General features: G+C 44.2%; 1 long non-coding RNA gene across 2 annotated transcripts in view; it reads left to right on the top strand.

The window, feature by feature from the left end:
- LOC114011326 (uncharacterized) overlaps positions 1 to 19,548 on the top strand; it is a 68,729-nt gene that overhangs the window by 28,211 nt on the left and 20,970 nt on the right. The window contains exon 4 of one of the 2 annotated variants that reach the window (XR_003553181.2): positions 1,274 to 1,651. The exons of the other annotated variant lie outside the window; for it this stretch is intronic. This is a non-coding gene — a long non-coding RNA (uncharacterized LOC114011326). Of the gene's footprint in view, positions 1 to 1,273; positions 1,652 to 19,548 lie in introns of those variants that run through there. 2 annotated transcript variants of the gene reach the window in all.

Here is a 19,548-nt window from a genome sequence, read left to right as displayed (position 1 = left end):
AATAACAATTTCTCTTACATGCTTTGCACTTCAGAAACATTCTGATGGTCACTGCTTGCTTGCTTTATTTTTGAAGGAACACCACCACAAGAGTGGCATTTGGGCACTTGGGCACACTCTAACATGTAAACTTACCCTTGTCTTCTTCTACCTGCAGATTGCCAGTTAGGGGTGAACAGTACATTTTGAGGGTAACTTCCATAACTTTCAGCATTTGGACATTGCATTTGCTTACACCCAGCATCAGAGACAGGCCATTAGTGGAAATACCAGGGGTTGGGGAAGGTGGAAGGTGCAGATTCTGCTGGTTCCTGGTGGCATGGGGATTTTTATACTCCCTTCAGGCATAAAATAGAACAACCTCCAGGCCGGGCTAGGTCAGTCCCATCCCTGTCTGGTCTGTCTCCCCGTAGACCATCAAAGCTCCCCAATAGCTTCCCATTCTCCAGGATAGAAGTGATAGATACACGTGGGCATCTTTGAAACAGCATACCTTTGTCTTTCCAGTTCATTTTTACTGCTGGAGTTGCTGATACCCAAAATTGATATTTGGGAGCAGCAGGACATGAATGGAGCAGCATAGCCAGAGGTTCTACTCTCGGAAAATGTTTGGGGAACTGCAGCAAAGAAAATCTAAACCCCAATAATCCTACCTGAATGTCAGCATTAAAGTCACATCAGGACACCACATGCTTGTGGTCAGAGTTACTTCCATTCTTTTAAATGTAATGGTGAAGCCAAAGGGCAGCACAGCAGCTGCATGGGAAATTGATCATCTCTTCTGGACAGATCCCACTGTATCCCAAAATCTATGTGATCGGCCCAGACACTACAGCGATAAATGCTTTGGAGACATTTATACATTAGATGAGACTTGTGTTGTTTAGGACACAGTGGTTGAATCCTGGAGCTATGCCTTTGGAGTTTATGACTTGCACCAAGTTTTCTGACCAACATAGTTTATTCTTTTTTTCAGGGATTTTAGTCCAACAAATAGCACTAAAGGCAAGCAGACTTAAGGTTCACAGATTAAGATTTTCTGGCACAGATTGGTTTTATTTCTTAAATCATTTATTTCTAAAGGTCAGTATATAAAAATTCATGTTATCTAAGATCACTTTCCTATCAGACAGGCATATTCAAATATTTGATACATAAGTCAAAGTACACTGCCTTTAGATCAATCACCCTTTTCATGCCTAAACCTATACAAACTACATCTCTGTTTCATAGCAATGCTTGAAAAAAACACTCCAGATTTGTTTTTTCACAGATGAGCAGCAAGCTTATACTGAAATCCAGACCTTTGAAACATGCTCTTCCGGCCAACTTTCATCCAAGTACCCGAGATTAAAATGGTGTTTGCTACCTCCTTGAGGAAATCTTGCACCTTTTCTCCCATGGGGCTGGAAAGCTGTCCAGTCAGTGCTGCAGCAGGCTTGGTGGAAGTGAAACAAAGCCCTCTCCAGCCATCACCCAGGCTTCTCTCCATACACCATTTGGGAACCCACCTCCCAGCTCAAGATCTTGCCAAGACCCTTGGGGAAACACTTATGCTAAAGCAATGTAAAAGTCTAATCCTCACATTCCTGACATTTTGTTGGATCATGGCACCATTACGGTGTAGATTAAAAAGCATTTGTTACCTTTATTGTTTATCTTATGGGCTAGATTAATGTCACTATGTCACTTACTTTGCCAAATTGAACTGTCAGTTCAAAACTCCAAAACAGGCATGTGAAAAATGTCCAGTAGATTATTTTCTATCTAAGATTAAGTTCTACCCTATCATCCAGGGTTAATTTAGGACCATTAATTATGTGTGGGCTGGACATAAGTTTTCAGGCATGTATTATTTTATTACCTGGTCACATAATTAAAGTGTCACCTATCAAGGGACAAATTTTAATGAAGTTAAAAGCACCTTGATGACATACTATTATTTGACCTGTTATATAAGAGGATTATTTCTTGCCTGTTACTGATTTTCTTTGACAACATGAAAAGCACTGGTTTTAAATTAGCTTTTTCTTCAGAGGGGCCAAAGCCTTACGCTACATTCTTCTTATTACCTCCAAGACCCCCACTCACTGAGGTACACTGAGAAGACCCCCTGTTTTTACACTTGGAGCTCATCAGCTTGTTCAGCTGCTAAAGAAAGGGTAAACATTGCTAGTCTGCAATAAAATGTGCGTAAAGAAGGTCAGGAGAAAAAGGCTATAATTGCAGTGGTATCTGCTGAAGGTCAGTGAGACTGAGCTCTGACTTAGGAGACAAGAGAGAAATGTAAATTTCAACAAAGTGACAGCTAGAAAGGTGACAAAATAACCAACAACACACTTCTGACATATGTAAATACCACTGGAAAGAGGTGAATGCGGCGTGGGGCAAGATGCTGTAGGGAAGGATAACAGAGGCACTAGAAAAGCACTGGTTTACTAGTAGGTGCTTCCTGCTGGTACCACTGAGGTGACAAACAAGTGGGACGTGCGGGCAGGGGTTTGCTGCTGCTCAGCTAGTCACAAACTAGATGTATCATTGCTATTCCAGATTCTGAAGCCTGGCAATCAGGTTTTTTCAGGTACGTGCTCAAAGCATTCATTGTGAGTTTACTTAAAAAGAGAGCCTGACATAATTTGCCAGGATTTCACCAGTATTTCTAATGTCCAGCCAGCTTGCTTGCTTGCAGCAGGAGCAGGCTGTGCTAGATGCTTTCTAGCATCTAGAAGCTGGATGGAGCAAGAAGGGATGGGGCTGTTCCTTACAGCAGTGTACATTCCTGCACTCCCTCCTTAGACTTATCTTGGCTGAGATCACTCTCAGCTTCTTCTGAAGATGCTAATAAGAATTCATTGGTTCTTGTGAAAGGAACCAAGATCAAAATATAACATATTTTAGGATGTGTCCTTGTTTCAGCTGGGATAGAGTTAATTTTTTTCTTAGTAGCTGGTGCAGCGCTGTGTTTTGGATTTGGTGTGAGAATAATGTTGATAACAGATGTTGTTAGCTGTTGCTAGGTAATGTTTATACTAAGTCAAGGACTTTTCAGTTCCTCAGGCCTTGCCAGCAAGAAGGCTGGAGGGGAACAAGAAACTGGGAGAGAGCAGAGCCAGGACAGCTGACCTGAGCTAGCCAAAAGGGCATTCCATACTATAGAAAGTCACGCTCAGTATATAAACTGGGGGGGGGTTGTCCAGGGTCTGCTGACCACTGCTCCAGGACTGCCTGGTCATGAGTCAACAGGTGGTGAGCAACCGTATTGTGCATCACTTGTCTTTTTCTCCCTTTCCTTTGGATTTTAGTCCTCTCCCCTTCTCCCTCCTTTTCATTATAATTGTTATTATTGTTGTTATTATCAATATTGGTTTGGGGTGCGTGTCTCCTACTTTTATTTTATTTATTACAATGTTCTTATCTCAACCATCGAGTTTTACATTCCTTTCCAGTTCTCCTCCCCATCCCTCAGGGTGGGGTTGGCGGGGAGTGAGCAAGAGGCAACATGGTACTTAGTTTCTGGCTGGGGTTAAACCACAACAGGGTGAAACAGGAACTGTGGAGTTAATTCTAAGGAGGCAAAATGTAAGACTAACTAGCAACAACAACAAAAAAATTCCCTCTGGAGAGTCCTGCTAAGTTTCAAGATAATCTCTGAAGAGTAGAAGTTCAGTCATTCTGGACACTTAAAATATATACAACAAAGCACTAGTGGGACTTGCTAAGCCACTATCCATCATATTTAAGAAGTCGTGGCAGTCCAGTGACCTTCCCGCCAACTGGAAAAGAGGAAACGTAACACCCATTTTTCAAATGGGAAAAAAGGAAAAACCAGGGAACTACAGGCCAGTCAGTCTCACCTCTGTGTCCTGCAAGATCATGGAGCAGATCCTCCTGGAAACTACGTCTAGGGCACATGGAAAATAAGGAGGTGATTGGTGACAGTCAACATGGCTTCACTAAGGCAAATCATGCCTGACAAATTTGGTGGCCTTCTACAATGGGGTTAGAGCACTGGTGGATAAGAAGAGCAACTGACATAATCTGCCTGGACTTGTGCAAAGCATTTGACACTGTCCTGCATTACATCCTTGTATCTAAATGGAAAAGACATGGATTTGATGGATGGACCACTGGATGGATGAGGAATTGGTTGGATGGTCGTACTCAAAGAGTTGAGGTCAACAGCTCGATGTCCAAGTGGAGACCAGTGAGGAGTGGTGTTCCTCAGAGGTCAGTATTGGGACTGGCGCTGCTTAGCAACTTTGTCAGGGACATGGACAATGGGACTGAATGCACCCTCAGGAGGTTTGCCAGCAATACCAAGCCATGTGGTGTGGTTGACATGCTGGATGGAAGGGACGCCATCCAGAGGGACCTTGACAGGCTTGAGAGGTGGGCCCATGCAAACTTCATGAAGTTCAGCAAGGACAAGTGTAAGGTCCTGCACCTGGACTGGGGCAATCCCAAGTACAAATACGGTCTGGGCAGGGATTGAGAATAGATGGAGGGCGGCCCTGAGGAGAAGGACTTGGAGGTGTTCCTTGATGAGAAGCTCAGCATGATCCAGCAATGTGTGTTTGCAACCCAGAAAGGCAACCGTATCCTAGTCTGCATCAAAAGAAACATGGCCAGCAGGTCGAGGGAGAGGATTCTTCCCTTCTACTCTGCTCTCATCTCATGAGACCCCACCTGGAGTACGGCATTCAGCTCCAGGGCCCCCAGTGTAACAAGGACATGGACTTGTTGGAGCAAGTCCAGAGGAGGGCCAGGAAGGTGATCAGAGGGCTGCAGCACCTCTCCTATGAAGACAGGCTGAGAGAGGTGGGGTTGTTCAGCCTGGAGAAGAGAGGGCTCCGGGGACACCTCACAGCAGCCTCCCAGTGCCTGAAGGGGCTACAGGAAAGCTGGGGAGGGACTTTGTACAAGGGCATGTAGTGACAGGACAAGGGGAGGTGGCTTTAAACTGGAAGAGGGTAGATTTAGATTAGGTATAGGGAAAATATTCTTCACTGTGAGGGTGGTGAGACACTGGCACAGGCTGCCCAGAGCAGCTGTGGGTGCCCCATCCCTGGCAGCGCTCAAGGCCAGGCTGGATGGGGCTGTCAGCAACCTGGTCTGGTGGAAGGTGTCCCTGCTTGTGGCAGAGGGGGTGGAACTAGATGGTTTTTAAGGTCCCTTCCAACCCAAACTGTTCTATGATTCTATGACTTAACAGGGAAAGATTCTGCAAGGGATGGAAGATGGAGTAGATTACCTAATGCTCTCTTTTATCTCAGTTTATGATCTTGAGACTAGGCAGACTGTCTTATAGTTACATAGCCTCCAGATTACATAGATGTCCTTATACCAGTCTGGTCCACTTTAGAAAGGAATGAATATAGCAACTTTGACCATACCTAAGTGAGATAAGGCATTAAATACTGCCACTGCTACCTTCAGTCTCATAGCAATGGTGGGGTTTTTTGATGCCACCATCTTACTCCAGACTGGACGTAAATCTTTTATAAGAGGTGCAGGGATAACCCTGGCGTTTGCCCGAAGTCCAGTGGTTCTCAGAGCTTTGTTTCTTTAGTGGATGAAGCATTGCAGTGGGGCATCATGTAACAAAAGTTATTTGCAGTGCAGTAAGTACTTCCATCTGACACAGCTGGCAACAGCATAAATGCAGAATTTTTCTGTTTATTCTGGATCAGAGTTCAGCCTGGGGGTGAGCACTGCCTCAGTCTGACATGGGCTGCAACTTGCAGGAAAAGCCCTGGCCACTAGAAAATTCAGCCCCCTCGTACCCCCCCTGAGAAGGGAGTGTCAAGCTGTACATCTCCCACCCTCCATCCCCTGAGAGCAGTGTCCTCTAAGCCTCAGTGGCATGGCACCCATGAAGCAGGGCCTGCAATGGTTTCTCATTGCCAGGTAAAATGCACCCAGAATGATGGAGGAGCAGCGAGGAGCAGGAACACGCTGCTGCAGGGTGTCCTGAGCTGTGGTAACTCCAGGGGTGCAGGCTGCATTCTGCTCAAACCAGCTTATTGCTCCAACCCTGGAGTGCCAGGACACTCATCCCAGTGTAGCCCCTTGCCTGCTGCTGCCAGGCAAAATCACTACAGCCTCCAAGATCAGCTGGCTTTCGGCTGTAGATGTGAAATCCCTTTGCCTGGCAGCACACAAAGGTTTGGTGGGCTGCAGCTGGCCACAAGCCAGGCTTCCCCTCTGCTTTCCAGCCCCACTTTGACCTCACCTAGACAAAGCTCAAGCTATTTCGCTTCTACAAGTCTCCTCTGCTCACATAATATGGCAAAATATGGATGCCACATTATCCACAGTAACACAAAGTTTGATAAAAGACCTCACCCTGTGTTCCAGTTCCTTTCAGAGCCCTGAGACCTATACGGCACAAAAAAGAGCAAGGGCAGGGAACCACCTACAGCCACTTATTACACATTATGGATCTTTCCATTGTGAAAAACACTCCCTTTTTCAAAAAGCCACCTTGCACTCCCTCTCTCACAGCTATTGATTCCATAGACCAAAACAATAATGTGCACCTTGCTGCAGTGAACTTATGAATGTCTAATTTTGAATGGGAAAATGTCACAGACCTCCACTCACAGACAGGACTTTGAACTGAAATGTGTATCCTGTCTCTTCATCCATGGTGTCCTGCAGGGGCACATTTACTCCCTCCAAAATTTGCTATTAAAGTAAGCATTGTTAATGATACCTAGTCTCTTGCTGGCAGAGAGAGGAGGATGCAATTGTCCATTTTGGTTCCCAGGAGGTCCTTGAATGGCTGTGACAAGCACCAATAATAGGACTTAGATAAAAAGAGAAGTTGGTAACTTTGTCCAAATGAATCACAGTTATAATTTCCTTGAAAGATGAAACGATTGTTAAACTGACGGGGAATACAAAGCAACTCTCCTCAGATTGAACTGAATCATCTTTGCACATTTCAAGTGTATTGTTCCTTTTCTTATCTGCGTATGGTAAGAGTCCTAATGATTCTTGCAAGTAGATTACTCTCAGACATGTGCCTTAAGTGACACAGATGCTGGTTTGTATGGGCTTTAGGCACATTGAGAACCTGATCCTTGAAGGTATTTAGGTACATAAAGATGCAGAGATGCCTAGTGACATTTTTCTCAAATGCCCAAGGTTACAAATCCACCTGGACTATCATTTCAAATATATGAAAATCAAACTGTCAGTAAGATTCTGACCACAGTTGCTCTTACAGCAGGCTGTACTATTTTATGAGAAAGTTTCTATAATATTATATTCTTATTATGCATTACTGGCTAATTCTGGATTTTGACCCATTTAAAATCCCAAGATTCCTATCAGAAAATAAACTTCTCCAAATTATAGGGCTTTACAATAGGACTGCTGTGTTTCTTTTAGAAGATTACCATAAAGGTTGATTCTGCTGAATATAAAGAACATATGTTTGGGGACAGGGACAAATTTCCCCTTAACAGCTTCAACAATTCTTCCTTTATAATGATTAGGAGCTTTTAACAGAGCATACTAAACAAGGAAGATAAATTTTGGATTCACTGCTACTTTCTATCTATTTTCAGCTTCACACAAAGGCATTCTTGGTGTGGCAGCTCTCAGCCACGCAGGATGTAGCACCAGAGGATGCTGACAGGGGAAATTGCCGGTGTAGGAAATTATCTTTCCCCAAGGAAGGGAAGCCAAGAAAAGAAGTTCACGTTTTGCGTCTTTGCAATAGTAAAGCAAGGGAAGACTTGCACTGGGGTAGAGAAATTGAGTGAGACCTTAAAAGAACTAAGGGCTTTTCTTCTTGGGGTGCTAAGAAAAATTGTAGCCTCTGCATATCAGAATTAAGGACCTAAGAAACTGTCAGGCAAGAGCTTAGAAAAAGCAGGAGAAAATGGGGTAAGAAGATGTCAGTGCAGGAGAGTGGTTTGGTTTAACTGTTGGGAAAGTAAAATGTGGGAAGTATTCCTGGGATAAGAAGCCCCTGAAGTCAAAGAAATTCTGTGTGATGTGAGATTGGAGACTGTAATAGGTCTTGTGTTCCCATGAAAGACACATGATCAGAGCAAACTGCTCTAGCCTGTCTTACTTCATGGATAATTTCTTTGTTTTAATTCTTTATTTCACTACTTGAAGACACACTTTCTTTCCCTGGTATTTGTATGGGATTGTCTGCACGTGCATGTACATGTTGCATTTATGGGTAGGTATACTTATCTGGATTAATTTTGTTATCATGCAGACTTAATTCAAAATACATTGGAGGAAGACATTATTCAATAACTAATAGATGTTATACCATCAACATATTCTAATGGGCTGATTAGCAATTTTATTGTATTCAATTTGCAACGTGGCAATTCTGTGTCAGATGGAAGAGCTATCACAATGAAAAACTGCATTAAAATTAAAAACCAATAGTCCAAGTTGCAGTCTGAATGAGCTTCCTGGTGGAATGATGAAGTGCAGTTATCTGTGAGTCTGCCCTGGATGCCCAGTAAAAATAGGCGATGGAAATCCTTGGATAAAGGTGGAGAAATTAGTTGTTTTTATTTCACATCTAAAATTGGTAAATATGTCACTGGGGTTTTAGGATTTCTTTTTTTAATCCTCTCTGTTCTCTCATGAGAATAGCACTGAAGAGTCATGACCCTGCGGATTTCTGTTTGGAGGACCTTTTGTCCTGCCTTCAAAAACCGTCTGGTTTGTCTGCTGCTTTCTGAAACACAGGGATGGAAGCAATAGTCTGTTGTCATTTGCCTCTTGTTTTCACACTTATAAAGCGGCCACCTCCTCACTCACTGGCAAAAAAATATATGCTGAAAATACAGCCAAACTGTCCTTCCTCTTAGAGCATTAGTTCTTCTGCCACCGGGGAAGACATTAGGATGTTTCATGCATTCTGCTTAGTCCTTCACAAAGCCTAGGCAAGGGCAAAGCTCCTTGAAGGGAATGGGTAACACATTTATACACTCAAATGCAAGAGGGAAGCCTCTTCCCTCCTGAACCTTTCCAGAGCCCTATGTTGGTGGTGGTGGCCCTCACAGCACGGTGGCTCCGTGGCAAGGCTGGCCCAAGGGACTCCCCTGTCCCCATGTTCTTCCAGCTTGCTTCCACCTTGTTTGCACTGATGCAACTGTTTGTGAAGCTGCACTTCGACATGTTGGGTCACTGAGATGATCCAGTTAAAAACAGCCCTCCCAAAGAAGGAAGCAAGAAGATGGATTTGCAGCAGGTGCAGGTACTGCTGCCATCCTCTGCCCTTCTCTCTCTCTGGTGGAGTGTCTTGTCCCCTAGCAGAGGCACTGGTGAGTCTCTGTGGCTGCAGCACTGCCAGCCAGCCCCAGATGCCAAGGAGAACCAAAAGCTGACAGCAGCTTAAATTACCGCTGAAGCAGTAAACTCAAAATGTGACTTTGCCATCAGCTTAGCTGAACTATGGGGAATGGACTACTGAAAGGGAGAGATCCCACTTCTCCCAGCCATGTGCTCCTGCCACCTCATTGCAGGGTGGGACAGCTCATCTTGTTGACCTGGTGAAAAAGGATCTTTTTCTCCTTTTGCTGGGTGAGCTTTCAGCCCTGTCGCGCCTGGCTCCCACTCCCTGTGTGGCTGCAGGATCAGCAGCACCAGCATGGGGGCACCAGGAGCATGCAGCCAGGTTGGAGGAAGGCAGGACCATCCCTTTGGGAAGCAATGTGGTTTTAGGTCAGTTTAATCCACTTGCAGGACTGTGCCTTGAGAAAGTTGTGGAGAGGACACCCAGCCCAGTCACCAAGTTCTCCTGAGTGACGGTGACTGCCAGCCAAAGGCCATGGCAGACAGCTGGGACAAGAACTGCTTCAGCCCTGGCCATTAAACCTGTCGGGGGTGATGAGACAGACCCCCAGGCACACAACGTAAACACCCACGAAGTTGGTGGGGATTTGTCTAACATGAATTTTTTCACCTGATGTTTTTGCAAATGCATCCCCTTTTGGCACTTTATCTCATAAAGGCAGTGGAAAAGCTTCCCGCCTGACACAGCCGTGACTCCTAGGAATGAAAAGCTTTTGGAAGTGATGCCTGGATGAGCCCTGCTGAGCTGGGCTCCCTGCAGCCTGCTGAAGGCTGTGTGAAATGCTGCCCAGCACAAGCGGCACTGCTTTACACCCCCTTAGCAAATCGCAGTAGAGGGTGCAGTGCAGCGAAGCATCTGGTCATCTGCACTTGGGAAAAGCCTCGGACAAAGAGGGAGGTGGCATGACTGAACACACAGAGTCTTGTTACAAACCTATTTCTGCAAAAGAGATGAACTGACTAAAGCAGAAGCTGCAACAAACTGCAGGACAAATTCTGTGAGCCAAAGTACACTGAACATCATGTGACATCCTTTTAAATCTTATTTGGAACTAAAATATCCTTCTTTTTTTTTTTTCCCTCCCAATGAAAAACACGTTCTATTGTTACTTAAATAGCATATATTTCTGTAATAGTCTTTTAATGCAGAGCTGTTTTTCTTTAGGGCCTTGAATATATGCAAATGACATTGAAGAAAAGAGCTGAAGTATAAAGGAAGCACAGTAGTCTGGAAAAAACGGAGGGGCGAGTGACTGTAAAGATCAACTGGCAAAGCAAGCTTATTAGGCTTCTGGGGGAGGAAGCGGGGGTTATTAAACGCCTAGTGTCTCATCCTATGTGAATATAACTACCTTATTACAGCAGCTCTGCAGAAGTCAGAATATGTGAAGGAAGCAGCCTCCACTGAAATAAGTGATACAAATCAGAGCATTTCCATTCCCTCAGCTGTGATGCCATCCGACTCCAAAAGCACTGTTTAAATATGAATGGCATCCTGTTTATGTGCGTATTAACAATATGTATACCCGTAAAGGCTTGCAGAAATGCAAATATTGCTCTGCACACAAGTGTCTCCCACTGAGGCTGCCTAGAAAAATAGCATCAGGACACAAATCGGTAATAATAAGTACAGCTGAAGCCAATAATGAGGTAAAATACATATGCATGTGTGAGGAGTGTAAAACTTTGGCCCTGAATCACGTGCCTCTTAGTGTCTGGTGATAACAGTTCCCTAGTGCCTCTGCCCTCAGTTGCACATGTGACAGGGGATCCCTCCTTCTGCTTCCAACACCTCAGACGAGTGTCCGTTTTACAGGACAGAGGCTGCCAGAGCAGATGGGCTAGGAACAGCTTTGTCACACATGTGCAGGTTTAAGCAAATACAGCGATTATGCTGAAATTTGCTTAAAATGAAAATTCCGCTGAAACGTAGGAAAGAGTACACAAATGGAAAGCCCGCAGTGCAGTATGAAGTGGATACATCCTGCCTGATCAATGAAGGCACTGGTGCTGCCCAGTTTACAGCAATATCCTACGCACAGACTTTTAAGAGCTCGAGGAGACACAGTTCCCAGTGCGGAAGTTTACGGTTTTATGTGCTTAGTCATTTCTGCTGTGTTATCACTGGGAGGGTCATGGAAGGTCCCCATGACATTTCTGTACATAGGGTGTATTTTTTCCAACTCATCTGCTGTTTTAGTCTAGTGTCCCTAGCTGTGCTGGAAATTCTGACTAGATAGGTTTTGTTCCAGCCAAGAGCTCTCCAAAGCATTATTTGTGAACATTCATTCAGAGAAAACCTTAAGATATGCCTATAGTTGTTTTTCACCAGCATTTGCACAAGTGATACCACTGCATTTGCCAGAACATTGGTGGAAAACACAAGCTCTGCAAGGGCTTTTGTGAAAGTGTCTGCACACAAGTTCACGGAGGAGTTTTCTTCCTTCCCCTAATATCTTTGGCTGGTTTTGCCATAGCACGGTTAGAAATTGATCCTCAGCAAACACACTCGGCAGGGAATTTCTTCCTATCACATATCTCTGAATTCTCACCACCTCCCAGACTGCAGCATATGACTAGTCCTACGCCTTCATGACAAGTTTCTGTTAAAGTTCACTGAGACTTCAGAAACCAAGTTGGAAACAGGTCATTAGACCACTTTCATGATGGTGAGAAAAGTGTTGTGCTTTTTGGTTTAGCTGGAGAATAGTTAACCAGGAGAAAGTCTCCCGAGTGACATGTCTCTGGAGAACTCCTTAAAAATCACTTATCTTCTGAGAATGGGTAATCTCAGCCAGCAAGCTGAACCTCTGAATAGCTGGGAGATTTTTGTACAGAGAGAAATCAATTTCCAGTTTCAGCTCCAACAGTTACAAGCCAAACTAGTTACAGAGAATGCAAACAGATGCAACACTTTTTAATTAGTCTTTGTCCAGGTCAGTTTGTATTTGGTTTCTGTACAACAGGCCATCATCTCATCTACAGTGAGGCATCTTTTGGTCTTTACAGTGACCTGAATCTTTTTGCTATAACTTTTATTGTTTACCTCTGAAATTTTAGTGAACTGGGAACTTAAATGGGGGGTGTGGGGGTGTGAGTATAGGTGTGTTGGTGTTGGTTTTTTCCCTGAAGTGTTATCTTACCACCTTGCATTCAGAGGACTTCCATCTTCTGATGTGTATCGCCTGAGAACAGAATTAATAATTGTATGATCTATTTGACTATATCAGGGATTTGACTGATATTTGTCCTGAAAAGGAGATATTGAGCTCCGCTCGGCTGTAGAACTGAGATGGTCTGGTGTGTTAGCAGGTACAGAGTGCTACACTCACTTTCTTCCCCGCTGTTTCTTAACCTGACCTCCAAAAGGTCCAACCAAGCAGCAGAGAATTGGGCAAAATGCCCATGCAGTTGAACGGGAGATTTGCTCAAGAATGGCAGGATCAAGCATCTGAAATGATGCAAGCCAATGCTACCCAGGATTCAGAGGTATGTCCAGTTCTAACAGGGGCCAGACACTACAGCTAAGATGTTACCCTGTAAAGAGAGATAGGTAGGGCTACCTTTACCCCTGAGGCCACATGCTGTGGATATTTATTATCATATACCTATGCTTCATAACCCTGCTATATCCTATATCTTATACATGATGCAGTAGCTTTATATGGTATTTCTCCTTGTGTTGAAAGAGTCAGCCCCTAACAATTTACTGTAAACATGAATGCCCAGGGAGGAGCTCCCCAAGTGGAGCTTTAAGGATGCGATAATGCTGGGACCATTTACTCTCTCTGTTATTATCACAGATTGTGTTTGAGTGCTTTTCTCCTTGCCTAAGTCTATTGATGGATTTACTGCAAAGCAGTAACAGGACATGTGCAGGGTTGCATGGTACCTGCCATCATGGAGGTGCACAGGATGAGGTGGGACAGCAGGGTTCGACCTATTTACCAAACACTGGTTAGCCTCAAGCAAGGCAAAATGTCTCAGCGTCCTGAGTCAGATCCTTTCCTAGGCTAACTGCTCTTGTCTTCCACTTGTCCTTGGCCCATGGAACCAATTTCACTGCTATCCATACTCTGTATCCCTAAGGATGTTCCCCCTGCCTCTGAACACCCACATCATCTGTTCACTCTGCTTTGCCACATGCTGAGACATCATATTTGGTGCTTTTATGGGATGGTGGCAGCAACAACAGCGTTTTCTGCCCTCAAGCCTTGAACATCCACTAAGGACCAAAGCTGCAGCGGCCTGCCGCTGTGTAAGGCTGGGAAACTGGGGGTGCCCAAGGCTCACAGGCTGAGAAACAAGCTGTACTCACACCCAAAGCTGAGCCTACCTGGTGGGGCAGGAGCTGGGCTGATGATTCATTGCAGTGGGGCCACAACCCTGCACTTGCCTGTTCTGACATCCTAACCTGGGTATGTCACTGCCCTCTGGGATGCACAAAGCCTGCTTGGCTGGGTGCTGCTGCATCAGGAGGCAGCCACCTCTCATACCCCCTCTATCATTGCCATCCTGCCCAAAACCTCACCCAATTCCCCTGCAGCCTGGCTGCGCTTTTGGCCAGGATCACAGCAGGTAACAGCTGCAATGTATCTGTCTCCAAACACATAGAGGACTTGATCAGTTTATCCATTTATAACAAAGCCCTGCTCTGAGGTTGAGCTTCACTCTATTTTATTTTTTTTTTATTTCCATAACTAGTGTGCTGATTTCCTGTCATTGTGGAGTGGGGGTTTTGGGGGGGTTTGGGGTTTTTTTCCAATTAAAATGAGCTTATGTTCTTTGGGGCACTCAGCAAGAAAGATTTCTAGAATCCCTGGGAAGATGGAGCTTTTCCAAACCCTTATTCTTAAATTTTGGTCATGGATTGGATTGGGCTTCTGTTATATTAGCCAGCAGATGTGGCTAGTGGGACACATCAGTAGCACCATGATCCTCTAGGTAGTGTTGCTGTGGGTGACTGTAAGGTGCAGCCGGATCCTTGCCAGCAGTACTGGCACAGTGCAGCATGCCTTGTGTCCTACTTGGCTCTTGAATTCTCTGGAAGAAAGTAAACTCTTGCCACTGCATCTAGTTATTTGTTTTGACTGTTTTCATGTAGTGTTATCTCATCTCTTTCACTGTGAATTTTTTTCCCGGCTTAGGGGTATGGCTAAAACTCTGAAAGCTGGAGTGATTTAATTACAGCTGTATAGACAGCAAATGAGAGTGTACTCTCAGTCACAACCCCTGCAGTTGGGATGATAAAAGAATTTCCATTACCCCCTTCTTTTCCATCTCAGGGAATTCTAAATAAAATCTTTCATTCTCTTTGAATAGTTGTAATTAAATCAGCACAGCTTTCAGGATTTTAGCTGTACCCCAAGTTGAGGGGCACTGTCTGCAGAGAGCATTCGTACCTCTGAAAGCTACTGTCATCGGACTAAGACACAGCTTTTGAAAACCAAAATGATCAATACACACTGGAATAATTTCACTCTTCATGGAACAGCTACATGAAATAATGTAATTGGCCTCTGGAAAACTGATATTATACATTCATGTCTAGGCTGTAATCAAGCCACATCTTCAGGTAACATGTTATGACTTTAAAGGCTCGATCCAGTTGTCAAACACCTGGTGAACATGCTATGATTAAGAAACAAAAAATATTTGTTTACTTCCATCTGAACGCCTCTACTTTCTCTGCTGCCTGTTTTACGTGCTGAAGAAATTCCAACTCAGTTATCAATTTAACCCCTCAAATTTTAGTGTTAAAAGCTGTTTTTTCAGTGGCTACAAATTTCTGTAAAATGGTATTTATTCAGCCTTTGGCTTCCCAGCGTGGCAAGAGTTATGAAGTGGGAACAGCTATCTGTGCATGTGCTGGTCTCTCAGGTACCAGCCTGCACACCAGTTCTGTGATCTGGCACCCCTCAGGCCACCTGGGGAGGTCCTCAGGACTGGGCTCTGCCTTGTTTGCATGTTTGTTTTATCCTAAATGTGGAGAAGCTGGGAAGAGTTGCACATTGCTGAGGGCTGTTGAGTGGCTGCTGGTTCTGCCCTGCAGTGGAGGCACTCTGCCTGCCCCTGCCATGATTAGTTTATTATCCCAACACAGGCTATTCTTATTGGGACTGGAATATGGCTATGCTAACTTTAGTTTTTCATTAAACTAAACAAATGAGACCCAAAAGATATACTAGGATCCAAAAGGGGCATTACCATTCTTTAGCCAATTTTCTTATCGCTGCTGTAAAAGTATGAGGAGATGCATTTAAGGACTGTAGTTTAAAAATGTGCCAGCAGAAGAATTTAGATGTTGTCCAAAATTAACAAATCCAAGCTGTTATTTCTCCCAGAGGTTAGATAGTATAATTTTATTTTATTTTCCAGCATGCCTAGGTAGCACCTTCTGTAAACTCTGCTGCCAAGGAAACTCTTAAAACATTTCAGTTGTTATTAAACTTAATTTTAGAGACAATTATCAAAGCGTGATTAACACATATAGCAGGGTGAGGGTCTAGTGTGCTTTTATTGGACAGCTAGAAGCCATTGCTTGTTTTTCCCAGATTACAAGGACTCTGGGTCTCAGTCATGCAGATGTGTTCCTGAACACCTTCATTCCCAGGAACCTGCTGGCTTTCCTCTGTGTTGTATGGGGGTCTCTTGTGTATGCCTAAGTGTCTGCAGAATTTGGGCTGTGGTACATAATGGTGTGACAGAGGGAAAGCACGACTTGCCTCAGGTGCACTGGCAGGTGAGGACAACAGGCAGAAGAGAAGCAAACCTCTCCGTGGGGCTGTGTGGGTCGAGGCAGATGTCCTCTTAGCTCAGCACTAGGGGAGCCAGAGCAGTAAAAGTTGTGCTTGTTCCCTAAACCAGCATAGCAGGCAGTCAGCCACTTTATCTCATTAGTAACACACACATTAATGCTCCTTTGAACTAAGGCAACGTGGAAAACACAAACTTCATGTGGGCACCAGGCTGCCAAACACACAGATAAAAGCTCTGCTCCTGCCCTCCCTGCCTGCACCCAGTGGACTGGGGCCCCTGGGAGTTTCAGAAATGCCCAGTTACCTCCTGATACTTGCTGCTGATATCATCTGCAAGGGATGTTCACTGTCTACTCTTCAGATATCTAGGGACTGTTTTATCCTGCCAGCTGTGCAGTGGGAGGCCTCCATGCATGTCCGTGGACGTAGCATGCGCAGAAGCTGCTGCAGCCTGCTTGGCAGGGCACTGGTGTCTCCGTTGAGAGTAGGGACCAAGCCATGTGTCACCAAACTTAGCTGAAAAAAGGAGCAAAGGGAAAGGGGAATAAACACCCTTAAAAAGCTGTTCTTACCTGTGAGGAAACAGATGTAATACTTCTGACGCTACCTGTGCTATTCACAGCCTTGGTTTTGTTTGAAGTTTTTGGCTAGGTAAGTTGAGTAGCTATTCCCCTCCTGAAAAAAACAAAAAGGTTAATCTCAAACTTCATTTCAGCTCTAGCCTCAAAATGTTGTCCTATGGCAGCATGTGAATGACCAAAGCTTTACTTCTTGTCACAGTACCAGAAAGGCAGGAGGATGGTAAAGTGAAAATCAGTTTCTGATTACTAAATGTTTTCCCTTCTACTTACCTGTTTTGACAATGGGTGGATTATGTCAGCTGAAAGGAGTCTGAAGATACGTCAGCATCTTACTTTTTTTCTGTCCAGCCAACTGTGTTGGCAAGTCAATTTATGAAGGCTAAATTATAAGCAGTAGACCAGAGATGGAAAAATCTTTATTAGATAAAATAGGCAATGCGGGGTACAGTTCTCTGCCTGAGAACTTATCTGATGGCAGGCTGACAGTATTCCTGCCTGGCGGAAATTATTAGTCTTTGAAAGGGGTATGTAGAGAAACACATTAAAAATGGCAGCACAAAAGGCATCTGTCTGCTCATCGGTTATCACAGGTAGCTAACACCGCGCTCTGTGACAGCTGTGGAGGAAACCCACCCAGAGCTAGGGATGTGCCAGCCTTTAGGACAAATCACAGAGCATATCTGATGCCAGTGCCACATTCCTTATAGGCAGATGTGATGAATCATAGAACTAGGTATGCAGGGTGACACCGGCATAATTAGTTTTCAAAACTCTCGGAGGTCATGGAGTGTACATATACAGTTTTGTCCAATTAACTAAAACTAGTTTTGTACATTGCATGCCAGGGGTGTTTGTAAGGTTTTGGGGATAAAGACTGGAATGATCACTCTGGTTCAGCAGACTATTAGGCTTTGAAGCGCTGATTCAGCAAGGTACTTCAACACATGCAGAAATTTAAGCATTTGAGAAGTCCTGTTGTTGACAGTGGGACTACTTAGGTGCTTCAAGCTGAATAACTGCTTAAAGGTTTTGCTGAATATGACAACACTGAATAAATGTGGTACTGGTCTAGAGCTTTTAAATGTCATGTCAGGCAGAGCAAACACCATTAACGAACACCAGGTTCCTGTCAAAAGGGTACCCTGCTCCTCCAGGGTGAGGGAAATTTTGAAGTGGTGCTGCTGTGTGGGAGTGAAGTCAGATCTGACTGTAATTCACTGCACATTCACTTTTCCTTGCTGTAGAGACTGCCTCTCATCTCTTCTTTGGTAGCAGCTTTGTATTACTTCTCCTTACTAGAAACAAAACCCAAAAGAGTAGCACACAATCTAAGCTCAAATTCTTGCACTTCTTGCACAGCTTCATTCAAATGAGGGTCCGTCAGCATGTCCAAGATGTATTGATCTGCTGCAGAACCTCAAAGGCTGCAAAATCCAATGACAATTCATTTTTTGTTTCAACAGATTGAGTCAGAAGCCGGGGAGGGGCAGGGGTGGAACATTTCCATGGTTGATATTGCATTCATGAATCCAGCCCTTTGTTCAGCTGGGGGCTCCACGCTGACAAATGCGCTGTTTCCTGAAAGCTGTAACACCTTTGTCACCCGGTGTCCAGGTGCAGGAAGTACAGAACAGACTGGGACAGCCTTTTCTAAAAAGGATTTTTTAAAAATAATTTTATGATTAAGAAAGCAACCCAAAATTTCAAGACATGCTTAAGATCAAAAGGACTCTGGCTCAAGAAAATATCAGAGCTGCTTTTCATCCCACAGCTAGCCATCTTTCTCCACTAATGAAGCCTGGTTGAATTAGCTATTATCTATCCTTTTTCATGGATGCTGCCTTGTTTTTCCTTTCTGAAATCTTCTTTATGGTCAATAAGTCTACTGCAAGCTACAGATTAGGTAGTTGTGTGTATTGAGATACACCATGTCAGCCTTCTCCTTGGCTGTGATCAACAGAAGCCTAGTTCCATGGCACTGGCAATTAGTCAAGAATGATGATACCTTGAATGCTGAGTTCTGACATATTGTTGCATTAGATTATTTTACCCTTGAATTGCCTCAAGACCCAAGCTAACACCCAGTCAGGCTATCAGTTTCATACAGCACTTCCCAGCTTCAGAATCAACAGGAGGTAAGCAGAGGGTGGTAGGGTCCCGTGGAATTTGACAGCTTAGCATTGAAGCACAGTGAAAACCTCTTCGAGCAGAAAAATGTGGGACTTAGCTTGCAATAAAAGTCACTTTTTCAGTGCAGCGTCAGAGCTCAAAAATCGAAGGAAAAATACTCAGGATTGACCTAGTCATTTTTTGAGCAAACAAAAGATTTCTTTGGGGTGTTTTAAGTAAGAATGGAGATTAAAAACAAAAGACTAGATCACAAGTCTTAGACATTAGCTTAGGTACTGCTCATAAAACTATAGAGGAAAAGCTGTCCTTCTCTCTTCAGCTTAGTCTGATCATCCGCACTGCAGAAAGCCATTCATCTGACTGTTTCTGATTCAAACCCCATGAGCACTATCCATATCAGCCTACAGAGTACTGAGTCCATGTTAGAGCTCTCCAGCACTTGGACCAACAAGTGAGCGTCCTAATTACTGACTTATAACGTCCTTTTCTTTCTTCAGTTAAAATGGATATTCAAGTGGCTCTGCTGAGTGCAATAGCTCTGTCAGGACATGGAGAGCACATCCCTCTGGACTGCTTGGTGGTTAGGAGCTGCACCTGGCATGGAGAAGAGCCTGGTTATAATTTTTATTCCAAAATATGCAGATAAGGCTTGTATACCTAAGTGTCCCACCTCTTGGATTGTGCTTTATCCCTTGAACCACCATGGATCAAAGGCTACTCCCAAAAAAATAACAAGATGGCTT

The sequence above is a fragment of the Falco peregrinus genome, chromosome 4, assembly GCF_023634155.1.
Source record: "Falco peregrinus isolate bFalPer1 chromosome 4, bFalPer1.pri, whole genome shotgun sequence".
Taxonomy (NCBI): domain Eukaryota; kingdom Metazoa; phylum Chordata; class Aves; order Falconiformes; family Falconidae; genus Falco; species Falco peregrinus.
This window is presented reverse-complemented; position numbering and strand designations above follow the sequence as displayed.